This window comes from Ahaetulla prasina, chromosome 1 (assembly GCF_028640845.1).
Source record: "Ahaetulla prasina isolate Xishuangbanna chromosome 1, ASM2864084v1, whole genome shotgun sequence".
NCBI lineage: Eukaryota > Metazoa > Chordata > Lepidosauria > Squamata > Colubridae > Ahaetulla > Ahaetulla prasina.
The window spans coordinates 160,029,094-160,050,593 of NC_080539.1; the positions used below are offsets into that span (position 1 = coordinate 160,029,094).

Consider the following 21,500-nt stretch of genomic DNA (forward strand, 5'->3'; position numbering starts at 1 on the left):
GGGCAAGAGCACCAACTAAGCAACAAATTTATATAGTATACTTTAGAACAGGGGTCTCCAATCTTTGCTGGCTGAGGAACTCTGGGACTTGAAGTCCACAAATCTTTTTTTTTTTTAATTTGCATTTATATCCCGCCCTTCTCCGAAGACTCAGGGTGGCTTACACTATGTCAAGCAATAGTCTTCATCCATTTGTATATTATATATAAAGTCAACTTATTGCCCCCAACAATCTGGGTCCTCATTTTACATACCTTATAAAGGATGGAAAGCTGAATCAACCTTGGGCCTGGTGGGACTTGAACTTGCAATAATTGCAAGCAGCTGCTGTTAATAACAGACTGCATTAGTCTGTTGAGCCACCAGAGGCCCCTCTGGTCTTAAAGTCTTAAAGTTGCCAAGGTTGGAGACCCCTGCTTTAGAAGGATATCCTCAGCTGGGATTTCCAGCTGCGGGTATCTAAAAATCTGCAATTTTAAACAGCATTTATGTCTTCACCGGGTTTCACTACATCAGCAGTCCCCATCTTTTCTGGCTTTGTGGACCGTTGGGAGGGGAGAGGGGATGGTTCCATTGTGAATGGTGGGTGAGTGTACACGCGCAACTCCATTTGCGTGAGTAGTGGGTACCCGCTGCTCGTGCAAATGAAGCTGCACGCCCACTTGCTCACTGATTCCATGGCCCAGTTCTGAATGGGCTACGCCTGGAACTGGGCCATGGCCCAGGAGGTGGAGACCCCTGCACTACATGGCAGGCACTGGCACAACTGAAATTCCTATTTCTCCACACAACATGTGACAGTCTCTCTCTCTTCCTCCCTCCCCACTCTCTCTAACAAGCATGTGCATGCAAACATACTTTAGAGCAGGGGTGAAATCTAAAAATTTTCCCTACTGGTTCTGTGGGTGTGGCTTAATTGGTGGGCATGGCTTGGTGGTCAGATGGCTTGGTGGGCGTGGCCAATAACAATAAATAACAAAAATAATAAACAAAGTATAAAAAAACAATAAGAGGTACCAAAAACCAACTTTCACACTTTACACACACACACACACACAACACAACACAACTGACTCACACACAATGTAAAAGCAACTGCACTTCACACTTCACACAGCCACAAAAAGCTCAAAAACCAACTTTCACACTTTACACACACACAACTAACACACACACACACACACACAATATGCCACATACAGCTTTCTGAGATTTTGTGTGTTTGTGTAGTTAGAGTGAAACACTACAGAAACACACCAAATCTCAGAAAGCTGCACAAATATTTTATTTTATTATTTTATTTTATTTTATTTTATTTTATTGTGGACTTCAAATCCCAGAGTTCCTCAGCCAGCAAAGCCAGCCAGTTGATCACCGAGGAAAGAAATTAGCTGAGCAATTGATGCTGTCTGGCTGAAACTGAAACTGCTTTTGGGCTGTGGCCATGCGTTCATCAGTAATCAGGTAAGTGCCTTAGAATCTCTACTCTTACTTGTAGAAAAAATGTTTTCTACAGTAAGAGTACAAGTAAGGTTCTGCTGAGGCTTTTTTTTTTTACTTTTAAAGGCCTGTTTTGGCTGAAGCAAAACCGGCTTTTAAAAGTAAAAAAAAAAAAAACCTCTGCAGCTGGTGCGGCTCAGGAGAGGCAGGGGGGCGGGGCCAGGGATTTTCGCTACTGGTCCTCTGAACCAGCAGCCGCCATCACTACCGGATCGCGCGATCTGGTCCGATCCGGGAGCATTTCACCCCTGCTTTAGAGTTTTAATTCATAGCCTTTTGTTCCTGCTTTTCTGAATCAACAGATATTTGGCTGGTTGGGGTTTTTTTTGCCCCTGGTTTCAAGAGGCACACAGTCTGTGGCGACCTAATACTGATAGCCTCCAAACTACAGGTTTCTGCCTCACCCAATTCATTCCTTACACTTCAATAGCTTCAATGCAGCATCTTGCAACCCACAACACATTTGAAATCTGACCCTTTTTAGAAAAAGGGCTGCACATCTCTAGTATCAATAAAATATAATTCCCAGGTTTTGTGCCCTCATGGCATCCAGAAAGGGATCACCTCCTTAGAGCTAACGAACTACAGCTTGTTGTTTGCTAATTCTGTTCTAAAGAGAGGTCCTTTCATGCAATATTTGGAATATTAGTTGACAATGAAGCAGGAATAAAATTCACCAAAGAAATATCACCACTAGCTATACAACTTAAAAAAGCCTGGGGCTCTTTTTATTTTATATTATTATACAAGGATTGGAATTTTTTTGTTTGTTTGGAAGTGATGCTGTAAGATATGTTCACAAACCATCAGAACATCAGAAAGCAACAACTATATAAAATTAAAGCAGAACCTTGTCTCTGCTAACAGATTAAAAAAAGATAGATGGGAGAAAGGGTGAACAATGGAACAATAATATGGAGACAAAAGAAATACATAGGGGGATGATTACAGGAAAGCATACCTGACTGCGGTTTAGGATTATATTGTGTTAAAAGTGTACCTGGAGAATAACAAAAGTCAACGCTACGGGTTGTGCTACTAAAATAAAAACCAGATGTAATTACTTTGTGTACATGAAAATAAATTGATCTGCAGTGCTAGCAGAATGAACGGTATTATTACCATCTTCCACTTTCTTCAATTTATATCCCTCCCTCTGCAGCTATAAAGTCTTTGAACTTCCACTGTTGAACATACGATCGTCTAAAAAAATCTGTTTCCAGAGGCCTAGAAAGACCGAGTAAGGGAAAGCTTTCCTAAATTAATAAGCATAAATTTTCCTTTTGTGAACATGCATTCCAGAGTGCTAGGTATTATACCTTTTGAACTGTAAAATAATTACCAAGTCGGATTTATTCTAAGGATTATATCCTGTCTTTCAATTCTTACACTTGTTGTCTACTTCTTTTTGAGTCAGATTATCTTCAAAGTGTTTTATAAGCAAACCTGTACCACCAAATGTTAATAGGCACAATTTATTTTTCTGTTCCTGAGATGTTGATAAGGGCAATGGAAAACATTTAAAATATATGTATGCATGCAATATAAAGCTATTTTTGCTAGTGTTTTGCAGATGTTTGAATGCAGGCCTAAGCCACAGCTATGGTGGAGTACTTCCAAGTCTGCCTCTAGCTGCAACTGCACCCAGTGTGGGGCATCCTATTTACATGCAAGTGCTTCTTCAACTTAGAGCAGAGGTGAAAAATATTCAGCCTTTTTCAAAAGTAGAATCCTTGTCATCACTTAGAACAGGTTTTCAATACCATCTTGTGACTAAGTTTGATTTATTAGAGCCTTTCATTGTGAGATAAAGATAGCAAAATAGCTGTCAATAAAATGGAAAGAAGTAATGCATAATATGTGGCAAAAGGAAGGAGTGAGATAGATAGGAGTGAGATAGATAGCATTTGAGAATTCATTGAAGTGCAGCGAGCATCAACCAGAATGTGTCATGTTAGGCCAGCATTCTTGTTCTAACCATAGAACCATATCCATGCATTCCCACAAGCATTAAAAAAAATCTTTCCAAGATCATTTGTCATCTCTAAAAAAAATAATGCCCAAAGATGCTACAGTACTTTCCAATGTTTCTTTTTCCGTAATTTTTATTGATTTTTCAGATATCATGCTCAATTTTTCCTCCAGGAGCAACATTTATTCACTTCTTAAACATTTCCTTACAGTAATAACTGTGTGCAGTAAGTTGGGCTGAGGGATGATGACTGGCCAAAAGTCATCTAGCGAGCTTCCTTGGCTGAGGTGGATTTAAAGAAAGGGGAATCTGGCAGTGCAAAAATTTAATAAATCATAATCTTCCTAGTCAGTAGTGGATTTCAAATCCCGGTGCTACTGGTTCGCTATTGGAAGTGCGCGGGCACACGTGCTCGCTTTGTGAGTGTGCGGCGCTTCTGCGCATGCGCAGAAGGTTCTGTGCCTGTGCATTTGCAGAAGGTTCTGTGCTTGCGCAGAGCGTTTTTGATGATGTCTGGGTGGGCGGGCAGAGCCTCCGACCAGTTTACCCGAACTGGGGCAAACCGGTAGCAACCCACCACTGTTCTTAGTCCACGATACTTGCGTTCATCTTTCTTTGATCTATAGCGGGGATGTGCCTACAGAAGTTACTAAACTACAACGCCATACAATCTTCACCATTGGTCATGATATTTGGGAGTTGCATTTCACCACTGTGTCAAGGTAAGCTGCCCTAATACTATCCTTCTCCCATAGCCATCTGTTTTTTATATCTATGCATTGAGAGTAGAGAGAATCAGAATTACAGGAGTTACACTAGAAATATGCAGTTCGGTTGTTCAAAACTGTCAGCAGCTCTCAGAGGGCCTTCTCTTAAACCTAAACATCTGTGTGCCTGGAAATTACAGATGGTGTCAATTCAAGGTAAACTTGCCAAGGTACAACAATCCCAGCATGAGACTGTCTGGAGCCCTCCCTGCTTTAGGGTAACCCTAAAGACTAGGGTTGAAAACTCAGGAAGGAAAAGAAGAACCTTTGACGGAATTATTTCATTTGGAGCAACATCAAACCAAAGGGCTTCTTTCACCTCCACGTAAGTATCAGCTTAGTGTTGGCTTATCACCTCTTATCTTTAATGTCTTTTCATCAGGACAGGTTGAGCCCGGAGTCGTGGAGTTTTCTTTTAATGTCCTGCCAATCAGTCTGAAGCAGATTTTATCAGGTGAACATGAAATTTTGAACACAGATGATATTTCATCTCCTGAGTGATGATGATCCTCAAACCTTTTTTAGCCTTTGCAATATTATTTGGCAGGTGAAATGCATCTCTTTTGTAACAAGGGCTCTGAAAGAGTGACTGATAGCTAAGGAAAGATGGATTTCATGAAGCTCCATAGCTACTACTTTTAAAGTTGCTTCCCATTCATTATTAGCTGCTAGATATTTAGTCTGAACTTCACAACAGACACCTCATAAAGTCTGTCAACTCCAATTTCAACTTGCTCAGATTGTCTTCTTTCTGATGCTTCTTCCCTTTAGGTCATTAGAGTGATAAAGAAACTAGCATTGTCCAATGGAGAGCAGGCCAGCAGAGGTCAGCTTTGGAAGCCATATTAACACCGGAAGCTTCCACGCTGCCAACTTCTTGTGCTTGGGAAATTAGGAGAGGGGGGGATTCAGTAGAGTGATCGTAGTTAGACATAATAGCATTTTTCCCTTCGGTCAAGGCAGGGGTGAAATCCAGCAGGTTCTGACAGGTTCTGGAGAACCGGTAGCGGAAATTTTGAACAGTTTGGAGAACCGGCATGGAAATCTTGAGTAGTTCAGAGAACCAGCAAATATCACCTCTGGCTGGCCCTAGAGTGGGGTGGGAATGTAGATTTTGCAGTATCCTTCCCCTGCCACACCCACCAATCCATGCCCACTACAGAACCGGTAGTAAAAAAAAATGGATTTCACCACTGGGTCAAGGTCATGGTGTTCCTGCATCTGGAGGAGGAGTGGTTGCAGTGATGGCTCAGGTTGGGACAGATGGTGATTGGGCTATGTGATGGACTGATGGGTGCAGGGGCTGGATTTAGGGTTTTGATTTACTGAGGGAAAACCCAGAACTCTCAGATTCGGGTTTTCCTAGATGTGCCAGTATAGCTACTCTAATAAATGGAGGATTTGAGATGAAGATTGCCTTGGAATTTTTGATTGGAGTTGGGTTGTTCTGAAACGCTGAGAGCAGCTTGGCTTTCATGGAAATAAAAAAATAAACTGTGTATTCTAGGGAACATCTCTGTTGAATTTTACAACTTTCTGTAGAAAGCCATAATCTTTGGCATTTTATCTTGATTGTCACCTAAGGATTTAAGTAGGTTAGCACTAAAAAGTTGGGTCAGGTCAAAAGAGTTAAATTAATATAACTAGTGATTTCCCCTTAGGTATTCAATTATTTTTAACCTTCTGTCATTCTTTTTTTTTTAAATCAACAATAACTTTTGGATAGGCTTCCAGGCTTTGGGAAGGAACATGAGGACTTGGAACTTCACATTGAGCGTTTCTTTTCTACAGGATAGGTCTTTGCCTCTATTGTGTGGAGGGGTGGGCTGCTGGGGGTTCGGGAAAACCTCTAGCTAAGATTTTATGCAGTTCAGAGAACCCCAAAATCCCAATCCTGGCTGGTCCTGCCTGCCACTCCAAGGAGTCCCCACATGGCCCGTTTTGAATGCAGGTAAGTGCAGGGCACCGAGGCTCAGCGAGGACAAAAAATGAGCCTACTGGAAGTTCGGGAAGGTTGGAAGCAGGCCCATTTCTGGCCTCCAGAGGGCCTCTGGAGCCTGGGGAGGCCATTTTTGCCTTCCTGGAGGCTTGAGGAAAGCCTCCGGAGCCCGGGAGGGCAAAAATGCTTCCCCCAACCCACCATGGTGCAGGAGGCTGCCTAGGCCACCCCCCCCCCACCATGGCCACGTCCACCCAGCAACCTGGAACGGAACCCCTTGCTAAAGTTTTTGAAGCCCACCCCTGTATGTGTGTCTCCTTAACCTGCAGGCTAAACATATCCAGCTTGTTCAAGCATTCCTCTGAGGGTTTGGTTTGAACAAACGTTGATCAATAATGCATGTGGTCACTCTTTCCTGCACCTAATAACTCATAAGCAGGAACATAATAGCAATTCCCACAGGAAAAAAGGAGCAAAACCCCGAGGGCTGTGCTGTGCCTCCTAGTCTAACACAGGATTGCTGACATGGCCCGAAGGGGTAATTACCAGCAAAGACAATTCATTTTAAAATTATAAAACAGGTCTCCTCCCTCTAACTGGAGAAGAAAATGTGTAAGAAAGCAAGCTATTCAGAAAATCTTAAGAGCACGATACAATATATAAGAGGAGTATATAGAATTGTGTAGTGAATGGAGAAAGTAAGTAAAAATGCATTCACAGATTTACAACAGAGATTTATCTATGCAATAACAACTTATTACCTGTGTTAGATTTTAACTGACTAAGCTGAAACGATATAGACCCCAGGGCATGCAAATGTATCTCAATATTTTTTTAACCCAAAAGCTGCTTTGAAAGCCTGTGAGTTTAAGCGAAGAACAAGTGGTTATGTAATAATTTCCCCACTGGGGGAAAAAAAGTTCTACTTAAAATATTTTTTTCCCCATTCTAATTTTATCCAGTAGACTAAACTGCTGTATTCTAAAGTAGTACAGGAGAACATGTTTTCTGAATATGAAGCTTAGCACTGAATTATAACCAGAATCAACAACAACAGTTTCTGGCTATAGAAGTGTCTAGTGCATTAGAAAAAAATGACAATTCATGCACATCTCCCTGAATTGGGAAAAATAATCTTTTCAAAATCAGATATCTGAACTTTATTTGCATTTACACTCAAGGATAAACAGGGTGTTAGTTTGTTTTCTTTTGTCTTTTGATTTGCCAACACACCTGAATGCTAGAGGCAGTAAATCTTTGGTATTTCTTTGTTAACCTGAGATGGCTGATTTCATTTAATTTTTGCTGAAACCAGACTTACGATGTTTTCTAGACCAGGGACGGGAAAACTGTGGCCCTCTAGATGTTGAGATACAACCTCACATTATCCCTTATTAGTTAGTTATTTGTTAGTCACACTAACTAGAAGTATTAAAGGATTAGAGTTCCCCACCCTGAGATAAATATATAGTCTAGTCTTAAGGAAAATGATGGCTCCGGCAAATTACAACTGTGGACCATCTGCAAATGCATTTTTTTGGGATAAAGTCTTGAAAAAATAATGATAGATCAGGTTTAGGCATTATGGGATGAAAAAGATTATCTGGAACTGTTTCATCCCAGGATTAGATTTGAGATTTGATTGAAAAAAACTTTGCTCTGATGGATGAAGAAACAGGAAAATGCAACACTGTTAATGGAGCATGACAAAGTAAGTTAAAACAAAAGACCCATTAAATGGTTTGCCTGCACAAGGTTTTGGAGATGGTGCTGGAGGTTCCATAAAATAAGTTGTGGACTACTTTTTATAACCATTTGTCATCCTTCCCTTCTTAATTAACTCTATTGAAGAATATGGTAGGACTGTATATCCAATTATATTTTAACAGGATGATTCTGACATGAAATCTGAGAATGAAATTCTGAGGGTAGCACAATTATCCTATGGTGTTTTCATCCCCATGAAAGCAGTGATGCTATTCCTGATTGCAAATGCATTGTAGCAATAAAACATTTGATTCAGGTTTCCCAAATCTGGTCCTGGTAAAATATTTTTTTAGATACTGTAAAAGTCTTAATAATAACAGAATTGGAAGGGACCTTGGAGGCCTTCTAGTCCAACCCCCTGCCCAAGCAGGAAACCCTACACCATTTCAGACAAATGGTTATCCAACATTTGCATAAAAATTTCCAGTGTTGGGGCATTTACAATTTCCGCAAGCAAGTCGTTCCACTGATTAATTGTTCTAACTGTCAGGAAATTTCTCCTTAGTTCTAAATTGCTTCTCTCCTTGATTAGTTTCCATCCATTGCTGCTTCTTCTGCCCTCAGGTGCTTTGGAGAATAGTTTGACTCCCTCTTCTTTGTGGCAACCCCTGAGATATTGGAACACTGCTATCATGTCTCCCTTAGTTCTTCTTTTCATTAAACTAGGCATACCCAGTTCCTGCAACTATTCTTCATATGTTTTAGCCTCCAGTCCCCTAATCATCTTTGTTGCTCTTCTCTGCACTCTTTCTAGAGTCTCAACATCTTTTTTACATCGTGGCGACCAAAACTGAATGCAATATTCCAAGTGTGACCTTACCAAGGCATTATAAAGTGGTATTAACACTTCACGTGATCTTGATTCTATCCCTCTGTTTATGCAGCCCAGAACTGTGTTGGCTTTTTTGGCAGCTGCTGCACACTGCTGGCTCATATCTAAATGGTTGTCCACTAGGACTCCAAGATCCCTCTCACAGTTACTACTATTGAGCAAGGTATCACATATACAGTACCTGTGCATTTTGGGTTTTTTTGCCTAAATGTAGAACCTTACTTTTTTCACTGTTGAATTTCATTTTGTTAGATAGCACCCAATGTTCAAGTCTGTCAAGATCCTTCTGTATCTTGAGGTTATCTTCTGGAGTGTTGGCTATTCCTGCCAGCTTGGTGTCATTTGCAAATTTGATGAGTTCCCCATCTATCCCCTTGTCCAAGTCATTGATGAAGATGTTGAAGAGTACTGGGCCTAAAACAGAGCCTTGGGGTACTCCACTGCATACTTTCCTCCATGTGGATGTAGTTCCATTGAGGACTACACGTTGAATGCAGTTGATCAGCCAGTTCCGAATCCATCTGGTGGTGGTGCTGTCTAACCCACATTTTTCTACTTTATCTAGTAGAAGATTATGGTCTACTTTATCAAATGCTTTAATGAAGTCCGAGTAAATTATATCGACAGAATTCTCTGGTCCACTAATTTTGTCACTTGTCAAAGAATGCAATAAGATTAGTCTCGCATGATCTGTTTCTGACAAACCCATGTTGGCTTTTGGTTATTACTTTGTTTGCTATTAGGTGTTTGATGATTTGTTGCTTGATTATCTTTTCCAGAATCTTCCCTGGTATTGAAGTCAGGTTGATGGGTCTTCTCGGCTAAGACAATGCCTAGCCATGCTAGCTGAGGATAGCATCATTATCAGTGGTGGGTTTCAAATTTTTTTACTACTGGTTCTTTGGGTGTGGCTTGGTGAGTGTGGCATGGCTTGGTGGGCGTGGCTTGGTGGGCATAGCAGGGTATGGATACTGTAAAATCTCCATTCCCACCCCACTCCAGGGGAAGGTTACTGCAAATCAGATCAGCAGGGACTTGGGAGGCAGAGAATAGATGGGGACAGGGCCACTCAGAATTTTTACTACCAGTTCTCTGAACTACTCAAAATTTCCGCTACCGGTTCTCCAGAACTGGTGAGAACCTGCTGAAACCAACCTCTGATTATTATGTATTCATCTCCGTCATGGGCAGAATTTTATTGGAAGTCTAGATGTTCTTCCCTTTATGTGACTCATCCTCATGATGGAGGGATTCCCACTGTTTCTTACTCTTTTCATACTGCACATAAAAGAAAGTGGGGAAAGGGAGAACCCTAATTGGAAGGTGGTTTTTTTTTTTACTTGACTTTATAATAAATTTATTTACATCCAAAGGGCCCAAAATATAATCTAAATTTTGGCCTTAGATAAAGCAGTCTAACCAGTAAAAACAGTTGATAAATATTACACAAAATGTTTTTGAAAATGCTATTGATTATGTAACCAAAGACTTTGTTTTTATAACAACAGATAAAAATATGCCTCTATAATTTTAGAATTTTCATCTTTGAGCAAAATTGTAACATACTGAAAAGCATCTCTTTTTCACTTGATAATAGTAAGACCACAGTATACTGAGGAAGGCTGGTTTAATTGGTTGATAAATGTGATATTCTCTGTGTTTTCACCAATTCAACAGCAGATGGCAGAATTTGAAAACAAAGAAATGAATGTGTCGCTACTGATCTTAAGTATATGAAAGGAATGTCTAGAAATCTTTCTGAAATACTATATGGCAAGAAAACTTAAGGACGCTTGCTAACAGGTCAAGTTTGAAAGGGAAGACATATCCTAGACAAACAAGAATTCTGGAATTGACAAAGAAATATATTTAGAAGAGGCTTATAGAGGAATTTAGAATGTTATATCAGGTGATGTAACAGGTTAAGATACTCTCAAGTCAAGCCTGACCCCTGGTGGGCAACATAGATACGAAAATAATGACATTTTCATGGTGGCAATGCAAATGTAAATTGCCATTGTCTTCTTCCAGAAAGTTATTTGATCTCCCAATCTAGCCATGCAGAGTTGACCAAAAGGACTGGCTAACTACCACCATGCCAGTTGCCAAATGTCCAAAACAATGGTGGGATTCAGCCGGTTTGCACCAGTTCAGGCGAACCGGTTGTTAAATCACACGCACACCCATACCCACACCTGCTATAAAGTGGATCCTGGGTGCTGCACTGCGCTACAATGGAGAAATGGGCAACAGAGTGGCAGGCGCGGGAGAAGAAGAAGGCTGCTTTCTTCCTTCCCTTGTGCCAGCCGGTCCGTTTTCTGTTTCTCCATTGCAGTGCAGCGCAGTGCCCAGGATCCACTTTAATAATATGGGGGGGGGGAGAGAGATTTAACAACCAGTTCACCCAGGGTGAGGTTGGCCATCGCGGGAGGATTGTTCCACATATGCGGCAGAGCTGGAGGATGGGGATGGACCATGCCTCCTATGACAGCCAACCTGACGTTGGGTGAACCGATTGTTAAATTATTTGAATCCCACCACTGGTCCAAATGACTGTGGGGATGCTGATGTTATTGCAGTTGTAATTGTGAAAATCGGTCAGATGTCACTGCTGGTTGTAACTTTGAATGGTCACTAAACAAATGGTTGTAAGAGAAGGACTACCTGTATTTGGATTGGAACAACTACCCTGCTTCCCCGAAAATAAGACATCCCCTGATAATAAGCCCAATAGGGCTTTTGAGCGCATGTGCTAAAATAAGCCTCCCCCCGAAAATAAGCCCTCCCCGAAAATATTTAAAGGCAGAGTTGGAAATCAGGTAAGATGGCAAGAGGGTTCAAAAAAATATACGACAGGGTCTTATTTTCGGGGAAACACGGTATAGGAAAAGAATCCCGCAAGTCTGAGTGTGTTCCACTTCCCTCAATCATCTTTGTGTGAATTAGGGAGTGGCTTCTCTGAGATGTTACTCGAATTGTTTCTTGGAATGGACTCAAGCTTCATTAATTACAAAAGAATTAACAACACAGCTAAATTGATAGACAAACATCATCGATATAAAGCTGGAGTCATAATCTGACGAAGAATTGTTTTAGCATTTATTTCAAAATATATTTCCCCCTAGTGTATATGCGCTTGGGCTATCCTTATGCTACTTTATTTTTGTTTTTTCAACCATTGAACATACAGCAACTACCTCTGCACTCAGTGGAAAACCATAGTGCAGCTTTCATTAAATAAGCCCAATGTACATCCGTTATGACTCAACGAGTTCTAGAGATAACTTATTATTTTTTAAACAGATTAGGAAAAAAAATGAAACCCTTCTTAGTCCAGGTAAGGGGTCACCTGCATAGGGTTCTTGGATGTCAGATTAACTGTTGCATGTGTTGAAATATCCTGAGACTTTGGTGTTCTTGCTTGAGCTCTCCTGATGGATTCCAGGGATGAGTAACAAAATATCAGGAGTCTGAGCTGCCTTGCAAAATTTCCGGCTTTTTCTATTTCTTCTCTGTGCTTAGGTCATCACCAGAGGTGGCTTTCACATATTTTTAGCACAGGTTTGCCCCGTGCACGCACGCTTGTTTCACACATGTGCATCTTCCACGCATGCGCCCGGCCTTCAGCCTATGCGCTTTGCTCACACGCGTGCCTTCTGCACATGTGTATGGCCTTGAAAACATGGCTAAATAGGACAGCATAGTGCTGGGGCAGGTGGGCGGTCCTACCTGCGATCTCTGCTATCAGTTCGCTCGAACTGGTCTGAACCGGCTGAATACCACTACTGGTCATCACAGACAATTTTATGATAGTTTAGCGCAGGGGTCTCCAACCTTGGTCACTTTAAGACTTGTGGACTTCAACTCCCAGAGTTCCTCAGCCAGCAAAGCTGGGAGTTGAAGTCCACAAGTCTTAAAGGGACCAAGGTTGGAGATCCCTGGTTTAGAGTCCAAAAGGTTTTCCAGTTCTTTGTTCAGATTCTCAGAAAATGCATTCAGCAACGACATACCCTGTTCTTCTCAGAAAGTTCAAGGCAGTTTCTATTGGATTTTTCTATTCCCAGGCAGCAAGCAGAGAGTGGGCCCATGCTAGTTTAATAGTTGCGCCCCTTCCTTGACCGGGACGCCTTACGCACGGTCACTCAAGCCCTCGTCACTTCCCGCCTGGACTATTGCAATGCTCTCTACATGGGGCTCCCCTTGAAGAGCACCCGAAGGCTCCAGTTAGTCCAGAATGCGGCCACGCGGGTGATAGAGGGAGCACCGCGTTGCTCCCATATAACACCCATCCTGCGCGGTCTACATTGGCTACCGGTAGCCTTCTGGGTGCAATTCAAGGTTTTGGTTACCATCTTTAAAGCGCTCCATGGCTTAGGACCGGAATACCTTCGAGACTGCCTTCTGCCACCGATTGCCTCCCGATGACCCGTGCGCTCCCACAGAGTGGGCCTCCTCAGGGTGCCGTTGACCAAACAATGTAGGTTGGCGACCCCCAGGGGGAGGGCCTTCTTTGTGGCGGCACCAGCCCTGTGGAACGAGCTTCCTCCGGGATTACGAAACTCCCCGACCTCCAGACCTTCAGACGTGAACTGAAGACTTTATTATTTCAACGCGCTGGACTAGCCTAAGAATAAAATGTTTTAACTAAATTTTAAGGGTTTTTTAATGGGTTTTTACCGTTTTTAGTGATTTGGCTATGATAATATTTAGTTTTAATTGGGTTTTTAATGCTTATTTATTATATTGTTTTTTAATATGCCTGTGAACTGCCCTGAGTCCTACGGGAGATGGTGCGGTATAAAAGTATGATTAATAAATAAATAAATAAATTTGATGAGGGACTAGTCATCAGAGCTTTCTCTTCACATATCTCTTCACCTCCTGGGCAAGTCAAAGGCAAGCCTCTCCAAATGTTTTGTCTAGACATTACAGCCTAGAAGATTTCAAAATCCTTTCAAGTGAGCAAGGATAATTGAGACCAAATTATTAATGGTATGTCTAGAAAGTTCTTGCAAAATTCAGAATCTTCCAGAATTAGAATTTAAAATGTAATAAAACTATTTCTTTACTCTTTAAGCTACAATCTGGGACTATTTCAAGAGTCAGTCTTAATAAAGTCAGTCCCAAACATCCAAGGCCTAGCTGTGAGACCTTGACAAAATTGCCTTTCTCCAGCTTTGACTCAACCCGATTCAAATACAGCATTGGAGACACAGGGCACTTTTTTTTATTATTTGCATTTATATCCCGCCCTTCTCCGAAGATTCAGGGCAGCTTACACTATGTTAGCAATAGTCTTCATCCTATTTGTATATGTATATACAAAGTCAACTTATTGCCCCCAACAATCTGGGTCCTCATTTTACCTACCTTATAAAGGATGGAAGGCTGAGTCAACCTTGGGCCTGGTGGGACTAGAACCTGCAGTAATTGCAAGCAGCTGTGTTAATAACAGACTGTCTTAGCAGTCTGAGCCACAGAGGCCCCTTTGAGGCCCCTTTGAGGGCACTTCCACATGTGGGTTCTGAATCAGTTTCAAAACCATTCATTAACTTCTCTTCTTAATTCCCAGAAAAGTTTCCCTTGCTTTAGTGACATCACTGTGGCATAATCACATACCTGCAACCATTGACTGAAGGGAGGGGAAGAGGGAGAGGGAGGGAGGGATTAGGCGGGAGGGAGAGAGAGAGAGAAAAAAACTGGTAGTCCTTGATTTACAATCACAACTCAGTCCTAAATTTCTTGCCACAGTTGTTAAGTGAATCACTGTAGTTGTTACACAGTTGTTAAATGAATCTAGCTTCCCCATTGACTTTACTTGTCATAAAAGATGATCACCTAACCCTGCAAAATAATGTGTGTCATAAAAGTTGCCAAAATAATGTGTGTCATAAAGTTGCCAAGTGTCCAAATTTTGTTCTTGTAACCATGTTATCATATAACCATGGGGATGCTGAAGCATGTGACATGTTGCAATCAACATGTTGCAACAGTCGTAAGTGTAGGAAATGGTTATGTCCCTTTTTTTCAATGGTATTGTAACTCCAAACAGTCACTAAACGAACAGTTGTAAATTGAGGACTATCTGTATTCTGTAAAAAAAATGTTCACTTCATTTAGCATTTATATTTATATTTATTTATTTATTTATTTATTTATTTTTCATATTTATATACCGCCCTATCTCCCTAGGGACTCAGGGCGGTTCACAGGCAATTAAAAATACATATAAATACAATCTAAAATGACAATTAAAAAACTTATTCTATAGCCGAATTATTAAAAAACAATATAAATAATAAAAACCCATTTAAAACCAGTAAATTTAAAATCTAATCCAGTCCCGCGCAGATGAATAAGTGTGTTTTAAGCTCGTGACGAAAGGTTCGGAGGTCCGGAAGTTGACGAAGTCCTGGAGGGAGTTCGTTCCAGAGGGTGGGAGCCCCCACAGAGAAGGCCCTTCCCCTGGGTGTCGCCAGACGACACTGCCTAGCTGACGGCACCCTGAGGAGTCCCTCTCTGTGAGAGCGCACGGGTCGGTGAGAGGTATTAGGTAGCAGTAGGCGGTCCCGTAAATAGCCCGGCCCTATGCCATGGAGCGCTTTAAAAATTGTCACCAACACCTTGAAGCGCACCCAGAAGGCCACAGGTAGCCAGTGCAGTCTGCGCAGGATAGGTGTCACACGGGAGCCACGAGGGGCTCCCTCTATCACCCGCGCAGCCGCATTCTGGACTAACTGGAGCCTCCGGATGCCCCTCAAGGGGAGCCCCATGTAGAGAGCATTGCAGTAATCCAGACGAGACGTCACGAGGGCGTGAGTGACCGTGCATAAGGCATCCCGGTCTAGAAAGGGGCGCAGCTGGCGCACCAGGCGAACCTGGTGGAAAGCTCTCCTGGAGACGGCCGTCAAATGGTCTTCAAAAGACAGCCGTTCATCCAGGAGGACGCCCAGGTTGCGCACCCTCTCCATCGGGGCCAATGACTTCACAGTGCTTCACAACCCTCTCTAAGTGGTTTACAGAGTCAGCCTATTGCCCCTAACAATCTGGGTCCTCATTTTACCCACCTGGGAAGGATGGAAGGCTGAGTCAACCTTGAGCCTGGTAAGATTTGAAGTGTCAAATTGCAGTCAGCTGGCAGTCAGCAGAAGTAGCCTGTAGTACTGTACTCCAACCACTATGTCACCATGGCTTGCCTATGGTATACAAAAACTACTGAGTAGTTTTCCTTCTTGTTCATTATATATTTGGCTGGAAATGCTGTGGCCATTTGGTATCATTGGGCTGGGATCGATCAGCTGGGCAGCACAGATTTGGCTGGAATCGATCAGCTGGGTGGCACAGGGTCTGCAGGGAACGCTGCGGCCATTTGGCATCATCAGATGTGGGGCTGCCACCACCAAGCCACCGCCTCTCATTGCTCCCGCTGCATTCTCCCCCAGGTATGGCGAGGCCCGGGCCGGGGCTCAACAGGTGGTGATTTCCAGCCCCTGTCTCTCCCTGTTCTTTGCAATGTCACCGAGAAATCTGCACTAGAGTATCTGTCTTTTTTCAGTCAATAGGAGTGGCTTTCAAGGATGTTCTTGACGTGGGAATAAAATTACCGATCCACCCCACTGTAACAAAGGAACACTTGGAAACTCCACCACCAGAGGCTGGATTAACCGTCGTGCAAAGACAATTTAGGAAGCAGATGTTCAAGGTTAATATAAAGAATGTGAAAGGAAGATTAGAGAAATTAAACTTGGCAGAGTAGGAAAGAGATATGCCCTGAATCTATCATGGGAGATAGCATGTAGTAGCAGGCTCCTGCAGGTAAACCCAAATGTACATTTACATCAATCACAGTTCTTAATCAGCTATCATTGGACTGCCTGGATGTGACCTCTGGAGCAAATCAGGTCTTCCTAAGTGTAGTAAGGTCAACCAGAGTATAAAGTGAAAGACTGAAGTCAGGATGAGATCTAATGAATCAGTGATGAGCCTTGCAAAATCTGGTGGTTTCTAGTTTGGAGAAGTATTGTAGGATCTGTTCTGCATCTTTTTTCTCAGAGACGTTAGAAACCAGGAGACTGTGAGTTTTAGTCTTGCCATAAATCCAAAGTCAGCTGGGTGGCCTTGAACCAGTCCATCTCTCTCTCTCTCAGCCCTAGGAAGGAGGCAATGGCAAATCACTTCCAAAGATCTGGCCAAGAAAACTACCGGGGATTAGTCCAGGTAGTCCCCAGAAATCAACACTGATTTAAAAGCATGCAGACACACAAACATGCATGCACACATTCAAATCTAATAGTCAAAAGTGGAAAAACAATGGCTGAATTTGTGGCCCTAGATGGGAGTTAAAGGTAAAGGCAATGGTTTTCCTTGTCCCATCATGTCAAACTCGAGGGCGGTGCTCATCTCCATTTCTTAGCCAAGGGAGCCAACATTTTCCGAAGACAATTCTGTCTATTCTGTGGCCAGCATAACTATGCACAAAGGTGCATGGAATGCTGTTATCTTTCCCACCAAAGTGGTACCTATTTATCTTCTTGCACTTGCATGCTTTTGAACTGCTAGGTGGGCAGGAGCTGAGGCAAGTAACAGGAGCTCACCCCATCGCACAGAGCTGGGGTCTCGAACCCAGACTATCAGCTTTCCAGCTGACAAGCTCTTTAACCACTGAGCCATTGTGCACCCTCAGACGGAAGTTAGCATTTATTTATTTATTGGTCAGGAAAATTTATATGATCTCCCAACTCACTCTCAGTGAGGCAATTTACAAAAATAAAACCCTAATATAGAAATCAATAACTACACCCCCCCCCCCGTTATGACAACAACCAGACCCCATTTCCAGGGATAGCAGTTTGAAGTCTCTCAGAATTACAATATAAGTTTGGGGAACTCCACTGCCAGCCCTATGGTAAGGTCCAAGAGCCCAGGTATGGAAGCTGCTGCACAGCAGGGAGATTGGTATAGCAGCAGCAATCCCACCTGATCCCTCAAGCCCCACCTAAGGAAAAGATCTCACAACTGGGGACTTGTGGAGCTATGCCCCTGGATGAAATCTAAAAAATTTTCCCTACCGGTTCTTTGGATGTGGCTTGGTGGGCGTGGCAGGGGAAGGATACTGCAAAATCTCCATTCCCACCCCACTCTGGGGCCAGTCAGAGGTGGTATTTGCCGGTTCTCCGAACTATTCAAAATTTCCGCTACAGTTCTCCAGAACCTGCTGGATTTCACCCCTGATAAATACTAATTCCAAATGGCACACTTGACACCAGACTAACTTGCCATGCTCAATACCATCTGGGCACCTTTCTGAGAAAGCACTGCCTCCCTCGGGGCCCAGCCAGGTTTTGGTGATACAAGCCAAAACAACCTTCTCTGCAAGAATCAAATCAGCAACAAGGCAAGCCTTATTACACACTGATTTGGCGTTTAAAAGCAGCAGGCTCCAAGACCTGGGCTACCAGAGATCTGCTGTCTAGGTAAATAAGGTGAGTGCAAGGAGGTGGAATCAGTGGTGGGTTGCTCCCGGTTTGCTCCGGTTCTGGAGAGCCGGTAGTAAAAATCTGCCGGCGTTCGGAGAATCGGTAGTAATGGCTAGCTGGCTACGCCCCCAAACCGGTTCCCCGATCATCAGAGGTTTGGGGTTTTTTTACTTTTAAAAGCATCTTTTCTTCAGCCAAAAAAAGACTTTTAAAAGTAAAAAAAAATCCTCTGATGATCGCGCAGCTGAGCAGGGATCATCAGAACCCTTTAAAAGTTTTTTTTTTTAACAACCTCTTCGGCCGAAGAGGTTGTTAAAACAAAAGGTTTTAAGTTAAGAGCTTCTGGGCTGCGATTAGGCAACTTCAGCTGGGATCATCAGAGGAGCCTTATAAAATCTTTTTTTCCTCTGGCCCACCCAATCCCCTCTCCTCACTTATCTGATTACTGCTCCTTTCAGGCTCGCTTTCCTACGGCTTGTGCAATCAGTTGCATCAGCTAGTAACTGAATCTGCCTGCCTGAAATCCAATCCTCTGTTCGGTCATCTCTCCTGCTCCAGTCTTTGGGTGTGGTCGCCCCTGCTAGTGACAGCTCAATGGCTGTCTTTCCATGCCGTCAGAGGCTGATGTTGGCACTCCAGGGAATTTGCCACTTCCCTGTTTGCACCGATCTGTGCCTCCTTTCTTCGCTGTCTCTACAGGACAGCTATAATCCCAAAAAGGGATCCCCAAAATGGCAGGAATATCGGCGAACCTCAGGATCCTCAAGGAGCCCCAAGAAGCTCCATCCCGCAGCCACGCTGGCCACGCCCCCTCTCCATATTTGTGCAGCTTTCTGAGATTTGGTTGTTTCTGTAGTGTTAACTACACAAACACACAGAATCTCACAAAGCTGTATGTGGCATTTTGTGTGTGTGTGTGTATGTGTGTGAGTGAGTCAGTTGTGTTGTGTTGTGTGTGTGTAAAGTGTGAAAGTTGGTTTTTGAACTTTTTGTGGCTGTGTGAGGTTCCTGCTGTTGCAGGGGCCATTTTGGGTGAAGTGCAGCTGCTTTTACATTGTGTGTGAGTCTGTTGTGTTGTGTGTATGTGTGTCCCTTCGCAAGGACTTGGAGGCAGCTCCTCTGAGGAAAAGAGGAGGCGGTGAAGCTCTGGCTGTCCCCCGGGAGAAATCACCCTGTCTCTGCAGCATTGGTTATGTGACTGAGTGGGTGTGGCCAACTTGATGTCATTCACAGCGAGGTGCCACCCCACCTTGCCCTGAGGGACTTCAAGTTGGCCATGCCCACTCAGTCACATGACCACCAAGCCACACCCAGCAAATAAGCCACACCCACAGAATCGGTAGTAAAAATAATTGGAACCCACCCCTGGGTGGAATGTAAGACTAGTACTAATACAGAGGTTGTGTTCCTCTTAGTTCCCTCCATATTTCCTGTCGCCCAACACCAGTGAAATTCCCTGCCTTCCATCCCATCCCCCATCCTCAATACTCTTATTGCATACTTATCAGGCCACTTCATATTTTCCATATATGTGAATGATACTAAGATTGGATCAGGGCAAAAGAGACTTCTAAAATATTGCTTGGGTCTGTCAGGGGTAAGACATCAGAAACAAACCTTATATATCCAGCCCTTCCTTCCTATCACCTACTTAAATTTTGTGGAGGACTAGGATCAGGGGTGAAATCCAGCAGGTTCTGACAGGTTCTGGAGAACCGTAGTGGAAATTTTGAGTAGTTCGGAAAACTGGCAAATACCACCTCTGACTGGTCCCAGAGTGGTGTGGGAATGGAGATTTTGCAATACCCTTCACGCAGATCTATATGAAGCCGCTGGGTGAGATCATCAGTGGCTTTGGGGTGAGATACCAACTGTACGCTGATGACACCCAACTGTACTTTTCCACCCCGGGCCACCCCAGTGAAGCTGTTGAAGTGTTGTCCCGGTGTCTGGAAGCCGTACGGGTCTGGATGGGGAGGAACAGGCTCAAACTTAATCCCTCCAAGACGGAGTGGCTGTGGATGCCGGCACCTCGGTACAGTCAGCTGCAGATGCGGCTGTCTGTCGGGGGTGAATCATTGGCCCCGATGGAGAAGGTACGCAACTTGGGCGTGCTCCTGGATGGCCGGTTGTCCTTTGAAGACCATTTGGCGACCGTCTCCAGGAGAGCATTTTATCAGGTTCGCCTGATCCGCCAGTCCCCTTCCTGGACCGGGATGCCTTATGCACAGTCACTCATGCCCTTGTTACCTCTCGCCTGGACTACTGCAATGCTCTCTACATGGGGCTCCTCTTGAGGAGCACCCGGAGACTTCTGCTAGTTCTGAACGCTGCGCGGGTTATTGAGGGAGCGTCTCGGAGCTCCCACATAACACCTATCCTGCGCAGACTGCACTGGCTACCTGTTGCTTTCCGGGTGCGCTTCAAGGTATTGGTTACCACCTTTAAAGCGCTCCATGGCTTAGGACCGGGCTATCTACGGGACCACCTACTGCCGGCTTCTATCTCCCATCGTCCGGTACGCTCCCACAGAGAGGGACTCCTCAGGGTGCCGTCAGCCAAACAGTGTCGCCTGGCGGGCCCCCGGGGGAGGGCCTTCTCTGTGGGAGCTCGACCCTGTGGAACGAACTTCCCTCGGACTTGACAATTACCTGACCTTAGGACCTTTCACATGAACTTAAAACTTATTTATTTCATATGGCTGGACTAGCCTGATTTTTATTTTTATTTGATGGGTTTTTAAAATTGTGTTATTTTACAGGGGAGTATGTTTTTTAACATTTTGGGCATTTAAATTAGTTTTTTAAGGGTTGTTTTAAATTATTGTGTGTATTTATATTTTATCTGCCTGTTCACCGCCCTGAGTCCTTCGGGAGAAGGGCGGTATACAAATTAAAATATTATTATTATTATTATTATTATTATTATTATTATTATTATTATTATTATTATTTTTTTTTTTTTTTTTTTTTTTTGCAGTATCCTTTCCCTGGAGTGGGGTGGGAATGGAGATTTTGGAGTATCCTTCCCCTGCCACACCCACTAAGCCATACCACGCACACCAAGCCATACCCACAGAACCGGTAGCAAAAAAAATTGCATTTCACCACTGACTAGGATGAATGGTCAATCTATGAGTTCTTCAAGTGTGTCATGCTAACATCTAGCAGAAGAAATAGAAGATAAGACTGTCAGGTAATGTATTTCTTAACTCTTATCAGGCTTCTGAAAGACATGGGTTTATGTG

General features: G+C 43.4%; 1 long non-coding RNA gene across 1 annotated transcript; it reads left to right on the forward strand.

Annotated features, from left to right (window-relative positions):
• The first annotated feature begins 3,989 nt into the window (after positions 1-3,989).
• On the forward strand, positions 3,990-21,274 carry LOC131196500 (uncharacterized). The gene is made up of 4 exons (XR_009154762.1): positions 3,990-4,194; positions 4,380-4,564; positions 9,557-9,647; positions 21,233-21,274. It is a non-coding gene; the product is annotated as an uncharacterized LOC131196500 (long non-coding RNA).
• Positions 21,275-21,500: the final 226 nt, after the last annotated feature.